Source organism: Gopherus evgoodei, unplaced genomic scaffold (genome assembly GCF_007399415.2).
Source record: "Gopherus evgoodei ecotype Sinaloan lineage unplaced genomic scaffold, rGopEvg1_v1.p scaffold_39_arrow_ctg1, whole genome shotgun sequence".
Taxonomy (NCBI): Eukaryota; Metazoa; Chordata; order Testudines; family Testudinidae; genus Gopherus; species Gopherus evgoodei.
This window is the reverse complement of record NW_022060060.1, coordinates 3124391-3141910: the sequence shown is the minus strand read 5'-3', so window position 1 is coordinate 3141910 and position 17520 is coordinate 3124391. Positions and strand designations below refer to the sequence as shown.

Below are 17520 nucleotides of genomic sequence, written 5' to 3'. Positions count from 1 at the left end.
AAGCTCCCCTTTTCACTAAACTCTCCTGTGATAAGGAGAAAGACATTCACAATTGTAGCCACCCCTGTTTTCCCCTGAAATAAAGACAAACAAACACAACCTCCTCCAAGCAGAACTTTGTATGACCTGAAACAGAAGATGTAGAAACTTCCTGAAGTCCCATGAGGAATTTGTGATGTGGAGTAGCAAGTCTGAGCTTCCAGTGCAAAGCTGTGGCACAAGAGGGCTGACGTGGTCCTTGATGTACAAACGGGAGTAGTGAGTAGAGGTGATTTTACCTCTGTATGTGGCATTGCTGACACCAATGCTGGAATACAGTGGCCAGTTCTGACGTCCACATTTTAAAAGGATGTTCAAAAATTCGAGGAGGTGCCAAAAAGAGCCACAAAAATTATTCAAAAGCTGGAGAAAATGCCAAACAGCGTGAAACTTAAAGACTCAATTGGTTTAATCGAAAAGGTCAAATGATGACTTGTTTATGGTGTATAAATACCTTCCTGGGGAGAACATTCCTGGTTCTAAATGGGCTGTTTAATCCAGTGGAGAAAGGCACAACAAGAACCAATATGTCTGGAAGCTGAAGCCAGCCAAATTCAAATTAAGCATAAAACACCCAAAAAACATTGAGGATGACTAACCACTGGCCCAAACTACCAAGGGAGTGGCAGATTCTCTATTTCTTGATGCCTTCAACCAAAGATTGGCTGCCTTTCTTTGAAAGCGTTAGTAGCCTAATGCAGGGGTTCTCAAACTTGGTCTGTGGCTTGTTCAGGGTAAGCCCCTGGTGGGCTGTGAGCAGGGCTGGCTCTAGGTTTTTTGCCGCCCCAAGCAAAAAAATGTTTCTGTGCCCCCCAACCCCACCCCAACTCCGCCCCTTTTCCACCCCATTCCAACCCCTTCCCTAAATCCCTGGCCCTGCCTCCTCCTCCGGGTGCACCGCATTTCCCCTCCTACCCCTCCCTCCCAGGCAAGCAGGGAGGGCTGCAGGAAGTAACCTGTGGGGGCAGAGGAACCACTCCCCCCAGCTCACCTCCACTCCACAGCGAATTGCATGCAGCTCAGCACAGAAGCAGCATGTCTATGGCTCTGTCCCAGACCTTCCGTTTGCTTCTTTGGTTTTCTGGTAGGCTTGTCTGAGCTCCTTAACTTTCACGTGGCACTGTAGCGAATCCCTATTGTGGCCTCTCTGCATCATGGCCTTGTAGATTTTTTCAAATGTTTTGGCATTTCATCTTGGAACGTAGTTCTGCTACCACGGAATCATCTCCCCATATCGCGATCAGATCCAGTACCTCCCATGCGGTCCATGCTGGAGCTCTTTTTTGATTCTCAGACTGCATGGATACCTGTGCTGATGAGCTCTGCATGGTCACCTGTGCTGATCAGCTCTCCATGCTGGGCAACAGGAAATGAAATTCAAAAGTTCCTGGGGCTTTTCCTGTCTACCTGGCCAGTGCATCTGAGTTCAGATTGCTGTCCAGAGCAGTCACAATGGTGCACTGTGGGATAGCTCCCGGAGGCCAATACTGTCGAATTGTATCCACACTAACCCTAATTCAAACTGGCAATGTTGATTAGCACTAATCCCCTCATCGGGGAGGAGTACAGAAATCGATTTTAAGAGCCCTTTCTGTTGAAGTAAATGGCTTGTTGTGTGGACAGTGTCACGGAGTGTGGGGGAGTCCGGCCCTGCACCCCTCTTCCTGGGACCCACAGTGACTCTCAGCCAGCCAGTAAAACAGAAGGTTTATTGGAGAACGGGAACACAGGTTACAGCAGAGCTTGCAGGCACAGTCAGGACCCCTCCACCGAGTCCTTCTGGGCTTTCAGGGTGCTTGGATCCTAGCTAGGATACCCTGAATTCTGCCCATCCAGCCCCAAGCCCAAACTCAAACTGCTTCCCTCCTGCCACTCCCTTCCTTTGTCCCCTTCCCGGGCAAAGGTGTTGACCTTTCCCCTCCCTTACCTAGCTCAGGTTACAGGCCCTGGCATCGTCCATCCCCTAAAGTCCTCCCCTGCTCTCCCACTCCCCACACAGACAGTCCCTACTGCATCACATCTCTCCCCCCTTCGAGACTGAACTGAGCAGGGTCACTCTGCCCAGTGACCTGGGGAAGTTCAGGGCCCCCTCTCCGGGACAACGCATCCGCTGTCAGGTTGGCACTTCCCTTCACATGGACCACGTCCATGTCATAGTCCTGCAGGAGCAGGCTCCACCTCAGGAGCTTGGCGTTGGCTCCTTTCATCTGGTGCAGCCAGGTCAGGGGAGAGTGGTTGGTGTACACGGTGAAGTGTTGCCCAAAGAGATATGGCTCTAGCTTCTTAAGGGCCCACACCATGGCCAGGCATTCCTTCTCGATGGCCACGTAGCTTTGTTCCCGGGGTAGCAGCTTCTTACTCAGGTACACGATGGGGTGTCTCTCCCCCTTTTCATCCTCATGCATTAACACCGCCCCCAGTCCCATGTCTGAGGCATCGGTGAATACCATAAAGGGTTTGTCAAAATCTGGGTTTGCCAGAACTGGGCCACTAACCAGAGCCTCCTTCAGCACCCGGAAAGCCTCCTGGCACTGCTCAGTCCAGATCACCTTGTCTGGCTTCCCCTTTTTGCACAGTTCAGTGATGGGACCGACTATGGCACTAAAGTGGGGCACGAACCTTCGATAGTACCCCGCCATCCCAATAAAGGCCTGGACCTGCTTTTTGGTTTGGGGACCAGGCCAGTCTCTGATTACCTCCACCTTGGCTGGTTCCGGCTTCAGGCAGCCGCTCCCCACCCGATGGCCCAGGTAAGATACTTCAGCCATCCCCACCTTGCACTTCTCAGCCTTTACTGTTAACCCAGCCTTTCGGAGTCGGTCCAGGACTTGTTTAACCTGGGACATGTGGTCCTCCCAGGTCTGGCTGAAGACGCAGATGTCGTCAATATACGCCACGGCAAAACTCTCCATCCCCCTCAGTAGCTGATCCACCAGGCGCTGGAAGGTGGCCAGCGCTCCCTTGAGGCCGAAGGGCAGGGTCAGAAACTCATAGAGCCCCAGAGGGGTGATAAAGGCCGATTTCAGCCTGGCATCTGCGTCCAGCGGCACTTGCCAGTAGCCTTTGGTAAGATCCATGGTGGTGAGGTACCGAGCAGCTCCCAGCTTGTCTAGGAGCTCGTCAGGCCTGGGCATAGGGTAGGCATCAGATACGGTGATGGCATTGAGCTCTCGATAGTCCATACAGAACCGGATTGACCCATCCTTCTTGGGGACCTAGCACCACTGGCGAGGCCCAAGGGCTGGAAGACTGGCTGGATCACCCCCAAAGCCAGCATGTCCCTGACCTCTCTTTCAAGATCCTGGGCAGTTTTCCCAGTGACCCGAAAAGGGGAGCATCTTATAGGGGCATGTGACCCGGTCTCCACCCGGTGGACAGTCAAGTTAGTGCATCCAGGCTGGTTGGAAAACAGCTGTCGGTATAGATGCAGCACCCCTCTGATCTCAGCGTGCTGGCCCGGGGTCAGCTGATCAGAGAGGGGAATCGCCTCCAGGGGGAAACCAGCTTTTGACCCAGGAAATAAATCTACTAAGGGGTCATCTCCCTGCCCCTCCCAATGTCCACACACGGCCAACACCACATTCCCCCTGTCATAGTATGGTTTCATCATGTTCACATGGTACACCCGACGGTGATGTGCCCGGTTTGACAGCTCCACCACACAGTTTACCTCATTCAGTTGCTTGATAACCTTGAAGGGCCCTTCCCAGGCGGCCTGGAGTTTGTTTCTCCTCACGGGGATGAGAACCATCACCTGATCCCCGGTGGCGAAGGCACGGGCCCGTGCCGTGTGGTCATACCAGACCTTCTGCCTCCTCTGGGCTCGGGCCAGATTCTCCCTGGCCAGGCCCATGAGCTCGGCCAGTCTTTCCCGGAAGGTCAGGACATACTCCACCACTGACTCTCCCTCGGGAGAGGCTTTCCCCTCCCATTTGTCCCTCATTAGGTCTAGGGGCCCCCTCACCCGCCTTCCATACAACAGTTCAAAAGGTGAAAACCCGGTAGATTCCTGGGGTACCTCCCTGTACGCGAACAGCAGGTGAGGTAAGTACTTGTCCCAATCCTGCGGGTGCTGGTTCATAAATGTTTTTAGCATCATCTTCAGCGTCCCATTGAACCTTTCTACCAGCCCGTTGGACTGGGGGTGATACGCTGAGGCCCAGTTGTGCTGGACCCCACATTTCTACCATAAGGACCGGAGCAGAGCCGACATGAAGTTGGACCCCTGGTCCGTTAAGACCTCCTTGGGGAACCCCACCCGGCTGAAAATTGTGAGCAGCGCATCTGCCACTGTGTCTGCTTCGATAGAGGACAAGGCCACCGCCTCGGGGTAGTGAGTGGCAAAATCCACCACCACCAGGATGTATTTCTTCCCTGACCGGGTCGTCTTGCTGAGGGGTCCCACTATGTCCATGGCCACCTTCTGGAAAGGTTCTTCTATGATGGGTAAAGGCCTCAAAGCCACTTTCCCCTTGTCCTGGGCCTTCCCCACCCTCTGGCAGGGGTCACAGGATTGGCAGTACTGTGGGACCTGGGTAAAGACCCCAGGCCAGTAAAAGTTCTGTAGCAGCCTCTGCCTGGTGCGCCGGATTCCCTGGTGCCCTGCGAGAGAGATGTCATGGGCCAGGTACAGCAGCTTGTGACAAAACTTCTGGGGGACCACCAGCTGCCTCCTGATCCCCCATGACTCTACTTCCCCTGGGGGAGCCCATTCTCGGTACAGGAACCCCTTCTCCCACAGGAACCTCTCCTTGCAACCTCTCCTCATGGTCTGTACCGCACTAAGGTCAGCCAGGTCCCTGGGCTTCCGCAAGGAGGGATCTTTCTGCAACTCGGCTTGGAACTCAGCAGCTGGGACAGGGATGGGGACCGGCTCTCTCTTGCTGGCTGGGTCTGAGGCTGCAGCCCCTCTGAGCCGTGCCTCTGGGCGTTCCCCGCCCCCTGGGTTAGGGTCTTGCACCTGGGTAGAGTACCTTCCCCGTTGTCGGGGTGCAGTGCCCTTTGCTGACTCTGACTACGAGTCATGACCAGGGCACTCTGGGTGTTACTAGGCCAGTCCTCAAGGTCCCCTCCCATTAACACGTCAGTGGGCAAATATCGGTGTACCCCCACATCCTTGGGGCCCTTCTTGGCCCCCCACTTCAGGTGTACCCTTGCCACGGGCACCTTGAATGGGGTCCCGCCCACGCCCATCAGGGTCAGGTAGGTGTCGGGCACCATCCGATCTGAGGCCACCACCTCGGGCTGGGCCAGCGTCACCTCTGCGCCCATGTCCCAGTACCCAGTGACCTTCCTCCCATCTACCTCCAGGGAAACAATGCACTCTTTCCGGAGGGGCAGCCCTGCGCCCACCTGGTAAACCAAAAACCCGGAGCCTGGAGCATCCACAGGTGGTATGTTGCCAGCCCCCCTTTCCTGGGAATGTAGCCCCTCCTCCGATTGTGTTTTTACCCAGTCCACCCTCTGCGGGTTGGGTCTGCTTGGTCTGTCCCTGAGCTTGGGGCACTGGGCCCGTATGTGACCTCGTTGGCCACAGCGATAGCAGCCCATGTCTCATGAGTCCCCTTGAGTGGGTCGGAGGCACCTGCTGCTGGATGTTCCCCTTTTGGGGGGGTTCTCCATAGGCCCTCTTTGGGAGGTCCCATGATGACTCTCTCTCTGTGTTGAGGCAGGCCTTCTCCTTCAAGACTCCTCCCTGCCATCCCCTGCCCGACTGTCCACAAATTGGTCGGCCAGCTGGCCTGCGTGCTGTGGATTCTCCGGCTTCTGGTCCATCAACCACAGCCTCAAGTCGGACGGGCACTGCTCGTACAGGTGCTCCAGTATGAATAGGACAAGCAGGTCCTCTTTAGTTTGGGCCCCAGCTGTCCACTTGCGGGCATACCCCTGCGCCCGGTTGACCAGTTGTAGGTATGTGACCTCACGGGTTTTACGTTGGCTCCGGAACTTTTTCCGGTACATCTCAGGAGTCAGCCCAAACTCGCGGAGCAGGGCCTGTTTGAACAGTTCATAGTCCCCTGCCTCCGCCCCTTTCAGTCGGCTGTACACCTCCACGGCTGTGGAGTCCAGTAAGGGGGTGAGAACTGCGATCCTGTCTGCAGGGTCAACCCTGTGCAGCTCGCAGGCATTCTCAAAGGCCGTCAGGAAGGTGTCTATGTCCTCCACCTCCTTACGCCGGGGCAGCAAGTGCTTATCAAAGCTCTTTGTAGGCTTGGGTCCCCCCTCACTCACCACAGCTGGGGCCTCACTTCTCCTCAGCTGGGCCAGGTCCAGCTCATGTTTACACTGTTTCTCCTTCTCCTCCCGCTCATGTTTACGCTGGTTCTCCTCATGTTTACTCTGGTTCTCCTCATGTTTACGCTGTTTCGCCTTCTCCTCCAGCTCTTGCCTCTTTAACTCGAGCTCCTCCCATCTCAGCTCCCTTTCATATTCCAGCCGCATCCGCTCCACGGATGCCGAGTGTCGCCGGGAGGATCCCCTGCTGGGGGGTGAGCGCCGCCGGGAGGATCCCCTGCTGGGGGGTGAGCTTCGCCGGGAGGATCCCCTGCTGGCCGGGAGTGTCACGGTGCCTCGGTATACACTGGGCTCCTCCTCGCCCTTCCCCTAGGCCTAGGAAGGGGGGGTCTCGGGAAGCCCTCGTCTGCTGGCTGACCACTCCCAGCAAGGAAAGACCCTGGTGCCTGTGCTGCATCTGCCCGGCTGCTTCCCTCAGAGACAGGACTCCGTTCATTCATGCGGTCTCCCTGCTCCAGCTGGGCAATCAGGTGGTCCTTCCTGAGCCTCCACGAGCGCAGCCCCCTCTGCTTGCACAGCTCCAGCAGGTCGCACTTGCGCCGCTTGGCATACATCTTCCTGCTGGCCACTCACAGGCCGGGGTGCTCGCCACTCCCCACGGTTTCCAGGGGGACCCCTAGTGCACCAGCCCTTCTTGAGGTCACCACCTCTCTGCCAGGGTCGAGCTGCAGACTCCTTCGCCCCTGGGACCGCTCGCTGAAATCCCTCGGGGGACCCTATTACTGCAAAGTCCTTCTCACTGGGCACACACTCCCAGGGGTTAACCACCCCTTCGTTTTACTGCTCCCCAGTCACTTACTACAGGAAGCGCCGTCCACGGGGTGCAGTATCTCCCGCCGCTGCCACCAGTTGTCACGGAGTGTGGGGAGTCCAGTCCTGCACCCCTCTTCCTGGGACCCACAGTGACTCTCAGCCAGCCAGTAAAACAGAAGGTTTATTGGACAACAGGAACACAGGTTACAGCAGAGCTTGCAGGCACAGTCAGGACCCCTCCACCGAGTCCTTCTGGGCTTTCAGGGTGCTTGGATCCCAGCTAGGATACCCTGAATTCCGCCCACACAGCCCCAAGCCCAAACTCAAACTGCTTCCCTCCTGCCACTCCCTTCCTTTGTCCCCTTCCCGGGCAAAGGTGTTGACCTTTCCCCTCCCTTACCTAGCTCAGGTTACAGGCCCTGGCATCGTCCATCCCCTAAAGTCCTCCCCTGCTCTCCCACTCCCCACACAGACAGTCCCTACTGCATCACAGACGGATGCAGGGTTAATTCAATTTAATGCTGCTAAATTCGACCTAAAGTCATAGTGTAGACCACGCCTTACATGCGAAGTTACAAGGAGACCACAGACAGGAAAAGGGTGTGTTTGCGTGTGTACGTGTATAGGGGGAGAGGGAATTGCTGCAGCTGGGTTCCTGGAGATGAAAACCTCTAACTGATTTCTGGGAATCAGCAGCACAGCTGTGCTCAGAAATTCACCACAAAGGGGAAAGCTGGAAGGAGACACAGCAGACTGCGATCCAAAGACTGGAAGGACCTGCAGTGGGACGCACTGCCCCACTCCCCATGAGTGTGGGCTGCGGCAGGCCAGGGCACCTGCACAGACAGGGAGCCAATTAAAGAAGGGCTTATTGTGAGCCAATCAGGGCCCAAAGTGGAGACAGCCAATCAGGGCCAGGCTCAGCCCTATAAGAAGGCTGCCCAAGAAAGGAGCAGTCAGTCTGTCCCAGCCCTTTGAGAGGGAAAGGTCAGGCTCCAAGGGTGGTAGACTAGCACTGGACAGCACAGTGCTAGTCAGGCTTGGGGAGCAAAAGGGAGCTCTAGCCCAGAGCCTGCCAGGCTGCTGCCCTGAAGGGAAGGGCCTAGCAGGTGCAAGGGGCCGTCGGGGAAGTGGCCCAGGGAAGCAGACAGATGAGGGGAGAGAAGGAAGACAGCGAGGCTGCTACTAGAGGGTCCCTAGGCCAGGACCCAGAGTAGAGGGTGGGCCTGGGTTCCCCCCTTGCAGTACACCCAGCCATTGGTCGTAGGGAACGGCCGTTATAGACTACGCCAGATCCCTGACAAGAGGTATTAGACTTAGAGGGTGTGGTTGGACATAGTGACTGGGGTGTAGGACTGCTGATCAACTCCCTCCCCTCCGAAGGGGATGCAGATGGACTAGGGGGCACTGCTGGAGGACAGTGACCTCAAAGAGGATGCCACTGAGCAGGGAGCAATGCGGGTCCAGAGATGCCAACTGAGGGCAAAATAATGACAGGACACTACTAGGAGGGGGCACTCCACTGGACAGAGCTAATTCTCAGAGGCACCAGTGGGAGGTGCCAGGTGGTGAGTCCCAACTCCGTTACAGGACCTTTATTGAGAGAAGATTTTTGGTAGCCGAGGGTGTGATGTTATCTAATTACAATATAACCATATAAATCACTGTTGCTACCACTATTATATATTTGCAGCAAATCTTGCACAATGGTTGCCGAGTGAGGTGTCTATGAAAAGGTTCTGGTTTGCTGGTTATGATTATGCTATCTGTATGCATGTATCATTTTTGTATGTGAAGTTATAAGTATTGAATATCCACCAACTTTATGGGGATTGTCTGCCCTATGCTTTGCAGTTCACCTTAATTTGAGTGGCCATAGCTATCCCTCACTGGGACACAGTCACAGCCAGATATGACATGTAAGATATCTGCAAAAATGTTATAATTTGCCAGATATGATAATCTTGTTTGAATATTTGTATCATCTTTGTATTATGAGTTACAGCTATGTATGTCTGTATTTCAAACTTGTGCTGTGCTTCTGGGTGAAACCCCCAGACAGTTTGGCATCAGCACTGCCTAGCCTGCTTGATGGCGCATTAAGGGCCATCAGCTTACACAACTGACCCATCGAGAGAAGGCAGACACACCTTGTGAGTCAGCAAGGCAGGGACATGCCTGTGGACAGAGCTTTAAGGCCTCCGAGCCATGTGCTGGGCAGCTTGTGTTTAAAACAAAGGAAGCAGAGGCCACATGACAAAAGACTATATAAAAAGCAGCTGCACCTTCTCCATTTTATCTTCATTCCTGCTTCTGACCTCTGGAGGGACTTTGCTACAGACCAAAAGCTCTCGAACAAAGGACTGAATGACCCATCCCAGCTGTGGATGTACTCCAGACACTTGACTTAAACCAGCAGTTTATTCCATCATTGCTACAAACCTGAACCAAGAACTTTGCCATTACTGGATGTAATTGATATCTGTAACCATTTTAACTTTCTTTCTTTCTAAAAATAAACCTTTAAATTTTAGATACTAAACGATTGGCATCAGAGTGATTTTTGGGTAAGATATAAGGTATCTATTGAACTGAGTGTGTGGCTGGTCCCTTGTGATCAGAAGAACCTAGTATTGGATTAGACTGGTTGTAAAGAACCACTCATCTGTGAATCCAGTGGTTTTGGTGATGATATAAGAACTGGAATGCCTGAGGAAACTGCCTTTAAATTTTCTTGTCAGCCAGTGCAGTGAAACAGGAGTTTACTTTTGTGGCTGGTTTGGTATATCTTATAAAAGAATAACCACCAGTTTTGGGTTGTGTCTGCCCTATTTCTCAGCAGTTTGTCCTGAATTTGGTATCCTCAGTTGTGACCCACAAAGGCATGGTTACATAGGGTCTTTAATCTAGCAGAGCAAGTCAGAATGAGATCCAATGCTGGGAAACTGAACAAACTCACGCTAGAAATAAAGCAAAAAATTTCCAGAGTGAGTGTTTCAGTTACCCATTGCATCAACTTATCTAACGAGGTGGTGGATTCTTCATCACTTGGACTGGTTCAAACCCAGACTGGATTTCTCTTTTTGAAGGATATACTATAGCTCAGGCGTAGGGAGCACTGGCTGAAATTCTGTCTTGTGTAATGCAGGAGAGCAGATCATAATGGTACTTTCTGGCCTCACAAATCCATGAGCCTGCTGAATAAATCCCTGGCTTGTGAAGGCTGGAATTGTCACAGGCTCCTCCCAGTGTTAGGCACCCACAGTTCTATTGAAATTCTAGGGGGATTTAAGTGCCTAACTCCCCACAGACCCTTTGAAAATCACAAATGAAATTGTGCAGTTGATCAGCAAAAAGGCCTGTGCACCACGTAAATCTTAGTTCAACCCTCAGTGCATAATTTAATTTGTGCTGGCCCCTCTGAACAGGGGCAAACATCACCGTATAAAAAGAGGTGCTTAGGCAGAACTGAAAAAAGTACCTCCCAGAGTTATACTAATACTGAAATTTTCAAAGGATGATCAAATCCCATTGAAATTAAAAGGGCTTTGGGAACCTAACTATCTTAGTCTTCTTTGGAAATCCCATCCTGCATGCCCAATCCCCATTAATTTTAGGTATTAATTAACCTGCCTGCCCTTAGGAAGTCTTCACAGTTGCAGCCTGCATTTTCAAGTCACAAGTAAATATAAGACGGATCGAAAGTAGAAGGGTACCCATAACCCAAAACCAGAAGTGAAATAATAGAACTGTTTGAGGACCCAGTGTGTTTATTTATAAAGAAAATTTAATAAAAGTGTGACCTGTCCTTGTCTGGAAGGAAATAGCAGGTTTGTGTTGAAGTGCTGCCACCTAATGGCTGTTTCATCCAGCATTCAGATATACAGAAAGATGGTACAAAATTGTCCTGAAGTTTTCCACCACTGTTCTACTAGACTGATGTCAAACATCAGCATAAATCCTCATGTCATCCAGGACATTTGACCTGTAAATTAGATGTATAATCCAGTATATTTTGGACACAACCATACCCACTCCCCACTCACCTACACAAAATTCACTCAGACAATCAAATTTACATCAAATTTACTCCCACGTGTTCACACAGTCATTCACAAACACCCATATCCCAGCCTCCACATATTTCACGATCCTGGCCTGAAGACATTCTATCTCTGCTGAGGCTGATGGAATAGTCCCTGTGGATCTGCTCTAAACTAGGTGTCTGTGCTGGGGTTGCAAAGCTGTGAGAAGGCAGTTTGGTTAGGTGCTTAGCAAGCAGAGGCAGAGATGAGACAGACAGACAGTGTATGTCAGTGCCTGGAATGTCTCAGGTGTCAAGAAATTAACACCACTCAGCTGAGAGCCATGAGGCTGAAACCTCCCTTGGGTCTTTCTTCACTTCTACTGTAAGTTTCTGCTTAGAATACTCTGGCCACTTCCAACCGAGCTGCTTCGCTTGTGGGTCATTGAACCAGAAATGGTTGAAGCAGCATTTGATTCCGTTTATAGCTCTGTTTGATTAAGAGTTACTGCACACAAAGAGAGAGGGGGCTGCCAACTGGACATGTAACTGTTGTATTTCAGTATTTGGAGTGATTTGGAACATTTGTTAGCATTGCTTACCTCCTTTTTTCAAGACTTCAGAAGAGCATCAAGATAGATAGATAGAGGGAGTGTCTGGGGATAAATATAGATAGATATGGAAACTGCATTTTACAACAGATTGATGTATGGATAGATGATGAAGAGGAACGGACAGATAGATATGGAGAGATAGGAGAATTAATAAATTAGAGTCAATTGAAGAAAGAAAGGTAAATAGATACAAATATAGACAGGGAGAGAGACATAAGAACAGCCCTACTGGGTCAGAGCAAAGGTCCATCTAGCCCAGTATCCAGTCTTCTGACAGTGGCCAATGGCAGGCACCCCAGAGGGAGTGAACAGAACAGGGAATCATCAAGTGATCCATCCCCTGTCACCCATTCCCAGCTTCTGGCAGACAGACAGACGTGAAGTTAAACAGGTGCTGTAACACTCTGACATACATTGTTCTAATCTTGTCAATTTATTTCCCTGCAGTCTCCTGCTGTGAGCCCCTGTTGGTTCAGAGACCTGGGTCACTGGTTGTTCAGGAAGGAGATGTCTCCACTGTGACCTGTACTTACACCGGTGCTTACCAAACCTTCCAGTGGTGCCAGCAGCTCCCCTGGAGTGGGCTGGGCCTTCAGTGACTGTCAGTGCTAGGGAGAAAGCCACTGATGGGTGGTTCATGGGTGAGCACCTGGAGGATTTGAAAGCATCTCTCAGCTCAGCTTGGACTCCCAGCTGGGGGACTCAGACCCCTACTTCTGTGGGGTGGAGGCACAGTGACCCAAGCTGGGCTCTGCGGAAAAGCCTTCATCCACTGCAAAGCAGCTTGGTGGGGGAGATACATACGCAGAAGTCCCCAGCTGGTGTGAATGCATCATAGCTCAGCTGGAGTCAATGGGCCAGATCCCCAGCTGTTGTACATAAACACAGAGAAAGTCCCTGCCCCCAAGATCTCACAAGCCACATGAGAGAGAGAAAGAGAGAGGCTGAAAGTGGAAAAAGAGTCACAGGGACAGGGAGGGGGTTTCCCAAGGTCACAAATTCGGGGCTAGAATCTAGCAGCCCTGAACCCCATTCCAGCTGGCTACTCACCAGACCGCACTGCTTGTCAAATGCAGTGACTTTATTGGCATCACTGTGGGCTTACACTGACGTACCCAGATATAGGGCTGGGAGTCCCTAGTGCTGTTCTTTCCCACTGAACACTCCCTAAAACACATGGCAACAAAATTTAAAAACAGGTTAATCCTGGAGGGAATTTTTCCTTAGGAAATGGAATTTTACAGGGAAAAGTCCCTTCTCTGGACCACATGGCATCATCCAGTATTTGCAGCAATGGAAAAATCCACCGGCAGCAAAGGGAAAAATGTTCCCAGCCTTTGGAACAAGCAGCTCACTTGGGAAAGAGATGGTGGGTAAGTTTTCTGTTGGCCCTGGGTCTCTCTGCGGTTCGGGCTGTTGTCCTCCAGAAGGTGCCACAGCACAAGCAGCATTGCTCTCTATAGACAGGATGCAACGATTTATTTCAGCCACTGGTTTCCCGTGGTCTAGTTCTCCTGCCAGCCCCCTCCTACGTGGTGAGGCCTGTGGGGAGCTCAGCCAGGGGCACTGGAGCAATGTGCACAGTGGGGTCCTGGGAACCATTGAACCAAACTGTGAACCTGGATATGATGGAAACCACATCAAGCCAGAGAGTGTGGCACCCTCCCCCTCTCCTCAGCACCCTTAGTTCCAGCATCTACGGGCTCAGCTGCAGGGCAGATATTGAGGGGAAAGGAGGGGACGTTCATACTTGGCAGCAGGAGTCACTCACACCTCCAACTGTGACATCACTGCCTGATTTCTAATCTTCACCATTCAGACAAGGGCTCTCCCCTCCCTCTGCCCAGGGCTGCAGGTGGAGGACAGGAGCTGCCGCCTGCGTGACTCTCTCCCAGGCTGCTGGAGAGAAAAGCGGCAGTGCCCTGCAGAAGAGCTGAGCTGCTGAGGCGATGGCCACGGTCCGGGACTCAGCCATTGTGCTGATTTTGCTTTTCAGTGAGTAAGATTCCAATTCCCATTTCTGAAAGATTCTCCATGTGCCTCCCCCTTCATTACTGGCACTGAGAGATTAAACAGACCTTCCTCCTCCTCCTCCTCCTCTGCAAGAAGCGATGCTCTCAGGCAGGGATTTAGGTGCTCAAATCCCACTGGAATTGAATTTCAATGAAATCTAGGAGTCTAAATAAAGAGGAGGGTGATCTGTTGTTCTCCATGTCCACAGAGGGTGGGACAACAAGTAAGGGCTTAGTTTGCAAGAAAGTTAGGAAAAACTTTCTAACCATAAGGAGAGTTAAGCTTTGGACATGTTAAGTAGGGAGGCTGTGGAATCCCCATCACTGGAGGGTTTGAAGATCGGGTTAGACAAATACCCATCAGGGAGGTCTCATGGCCTCAGCACCAGGGGAAGAAATACACGACCTCTTGAGGTCAGCCTGACATTTCCATGATTCCATTAAATCCCTTCAGCTCCTTTAAAAATCCCAGAACCAGGAACTCACCTCAGTGACAGGATGATCCCACTAACCTCTCTTTCCCCTCTCCTTGTGCCAGGCTCCAGCATGGAAGATACTGTAACTCAGACCCAGCCTTCAGTGTTAGGGGTGGAGCATGCGTCTGTTTCCCTGGACTGCACTTATGAAACTGTGGCTAGCAGCTATATTTTTTATTGGTACAAACAGTCCCACAGGGAAAAGGTTATTTCTTGGCAACATTCTGGAGGAGAAAAGAGGAATGCGGCAGGGGAGAGATTTTTTTTCAATTTGGAGAAATCCAAAAGCTCCGTCAGTTTGAGGATCACAGCTTTGGAGTTGGGGGACGCGGCCATATACTTCTGCGCTTTCAGTAGAGATACACACAGTGTTGAAATTAATAGGGAGCCCTGAACAAAAACTTGACACCTCTCCGCTACTGTAAGAAACTGACTCCCGCAGGTGAAGTTAGGAGATGAGCACATGCGGGAAAGGGATAGGGGTGGAGATAGAGGCCTATGAAATGGGGTGAGACCTGCCACAGCTGGCTTCCTGGAGATTAAAACCTCTTCCTGATTTCTGGGAAAAGGCAGCACCAAAATGGTACTCAGAAATTTGCTGCAAAGAGGAGATGGAACGAGACAAGGGCAGAAAAATATCCCATGTCTGGAAGCCGGGGTGAGACAAATTTAGACTAGAAAGAAAGTGCACATTTTTAACAGCAGGGGTAATTAAACACTGAAACAACTTACCCAGGGAGATGGTGGATTCTCCATCATTTGAAATCTTTAAATCATGATTGGGTGTCTCTCCTCTATGTCAACCACAAACTATGGGCTGGGTGCAGGAATCCCTGAGGATCATTATCTGGTCATGTTCATGAAGGAGGTCAGACAATATCAGTGGCTCTCAAACTTTTTTACTGGTGACCCCTTTCATATAGCAAGTCTCTGAGTGTGACTCCCCTTATAAATTAAAAACACTTTTTTATATATTTAACACCATTAGAAATGCTGGAGGTAAAGCGAGGTTTGGGGTGGAGGTTGACAGCTCGTGGCCCTCCATGTAATAACCTCGCAACCCCCTGAGGGGTCCCAACCCCCAGTTTGAGAACCCCTGGACTAGATGATCACAAAGGTCTCTTCTCACTTTAGGATCTATCCATCAATCAATCTATTAATATCTCACTGGGGGCTGGTGAAGTCTGGGATGGGTTCCTTGGGGAGTTAGGGACCCCGAGTCTATTCAAATCCAATGAGTGCTGAGCATCTAAGTCCCTTAGGCTCCTTTGGAAATCCCAGCTGAAATTCCATCCTGGGGTGACACTTAACCCAAGGGATGCTTAACCCTCACTTCTGCCTTCAATTTATGGACTTAATCGGGACCTGGGGCTCACACTGGCCCCTCTGCATAGGGGTAAACATCGCCATACGGGCAGAGGAGTTATTCCTGGAAAGAGTGCTCTCAGATTTATACTGAGGCTGGTATTTTCAAACAGGCCTAGAGGATTTAGAGGATCAACTTCCATTGAAATTCAATAGGATTTCAGCATCTAATTCCCTTAGACTGCTTTGGAAATGTGTATGCTCAATCTGCATGAATTTTAATGGGAATCGGACATCTAATTCCCTTCGGCTGCTTTCAAACTCTCAGCCTGTGTTTTCAAGTCACACGGAACTATAAACTGCATTGAAAGTAGGCGGTTCTCCTTTACCTAAAACCGAGAGCGAACTAGCAGAGCTGCCTCAGGCCCTGCTGGGTTGATATGAAAAGAAAATGTGATAAAAATGTGTCTTACCCTGTTCTGAAAGCGAACAGGCTTGTGATCATGTGCTGCCATCTGGTGGCCATGGCGTTTCACTTCAACAGCTGCAGGAATTAATGAAAAATTGTGCATGAGTTTTCCACCACAGTTTTACTCGATTATTATCATCAAATATAAAGGCACATCCTCAGTTCAGCCTGGGTACTGACATTTTGTTTGGACCACACAACTGCTTATGTATTTTGCATACATACATACAGACACACACACACACACACACACCTATCACTCTCTCTCTCTCACACACAAATTCATACATATGTGAATTCACGGTTCACACACACACACAAAGTCACTCACACCCAGAATCACATATATACCAAAGTTTTTCTTACATACATCAAACATCTACATAGTCACTCACACACACCTCAAATTATCTCACTCACACATTCACAGTGACACTCTCACACACACAAGCTAGCCACAAATACCAAACTCACTCACATGCAGATCAAACACAAATGCACACTCTCAAAGTCTCAGTCACAACAAACTCACTCTGCTCTAACGGCACAGAGGTAGCTGCCTGAGTACCCCAGCTGGGAGTCAGTGATATGCAGGGAGCTGCGTTTCCCATCTTCCAGCGGCTGCCCCACGAACCACTGCTCGGTAGTGTTCTCCTGAAGATTCATGGCCAGCAGGTTAGGCACTCATGTCCTGTTGAATTCAAGGTTGGGATAGCCAAAGACAGCTCTAGACCTAGGTAGCCAAACTTCACTGAAATTCAACAGGACACGGGTTCCTAACTCCCTTTGGTTCCTTTGAAAATCCCAGGCTAAATCCATTCATGTTTGTGTGGTGCTGAGCTACTGCAGGGCTTGGGTCTAGGGGAGACAAAAGCACTCAGGTATCTTTTAAAGTATTTTCAAAGGAGCCCAAGGGAATTAGGTGCTCAGCTCCTAGTGGAAAGCAAGGGAAATTAGGCTATGAATTCCCTCAGAAATCTTTGACCATTCCAGTGTAAAACTGCCTGCACTGGGTATTAATCTGGCCATATTACCACGGTGTTTGTGCACCTCACAACCATCACTTCATTGGTCCACACAACACCCATGCGAGGTGGGAAAGTGCTGTTACCCCCATTTTATGGCTGGGGATCTGAGGAACAGAGTGGTTGATTTTTAAAGGGCTTTAGGTAGCTGGTGGGATTTTTCACAAGTGGCTTGGTGCCAAACATCCTTTGAAATCAATGGGTGTTGGAGTCCTGGGTGTGTCTGAAAACCTCATTGGTCATCCCTTTAAAAACATGGCCCTGAGTGACTTGCCCAATTCCCAAAGCCCCCAGAGTGCCTGTGGTGGAGGAAGGACTCAAACCTAGGCCTTAGCTAGCGTTATAGCCATTGGACTCTCCTGCTTTGTCGTGTTTGGTGCTGTTCAGATATTCCCAAGGAATCCCCTCATGCTGGGTGCATTTGTCTACGCTGGGGGTGTACAGGTGTGAGAAGGCAGTTCAGCTTGTGCAGGTCAACAAGCTGAGGCCGCTACAGGATCCTAGGCTGG

At 50.9% G+C, this 17520-nt stretch overlaps 1 protein-coding gene across 1 annotated transcript in view; it reads right to left on the bottom strand.

Annotated features, from left to right (window-relative positions):
- LOC115642320 (putative olfactory receptor 10D3) overlaps positions 1 to 14283 on the bottom strand; it is a 57009-nt gene extending 42726 nt beyond the window's left edge. Inside the window, exon 1 of the mRNA XM_030545772.1 lies at positions 14223 to 14283. The gene's annotated coding sequence lies outside the window, so the exon portion shown is untranslated. The remainder of the gene's footprint in view (positions 1 to 14222) is intronic.
- Positions 14284 to 17520: the final 3237 nt, after the last annotated feature.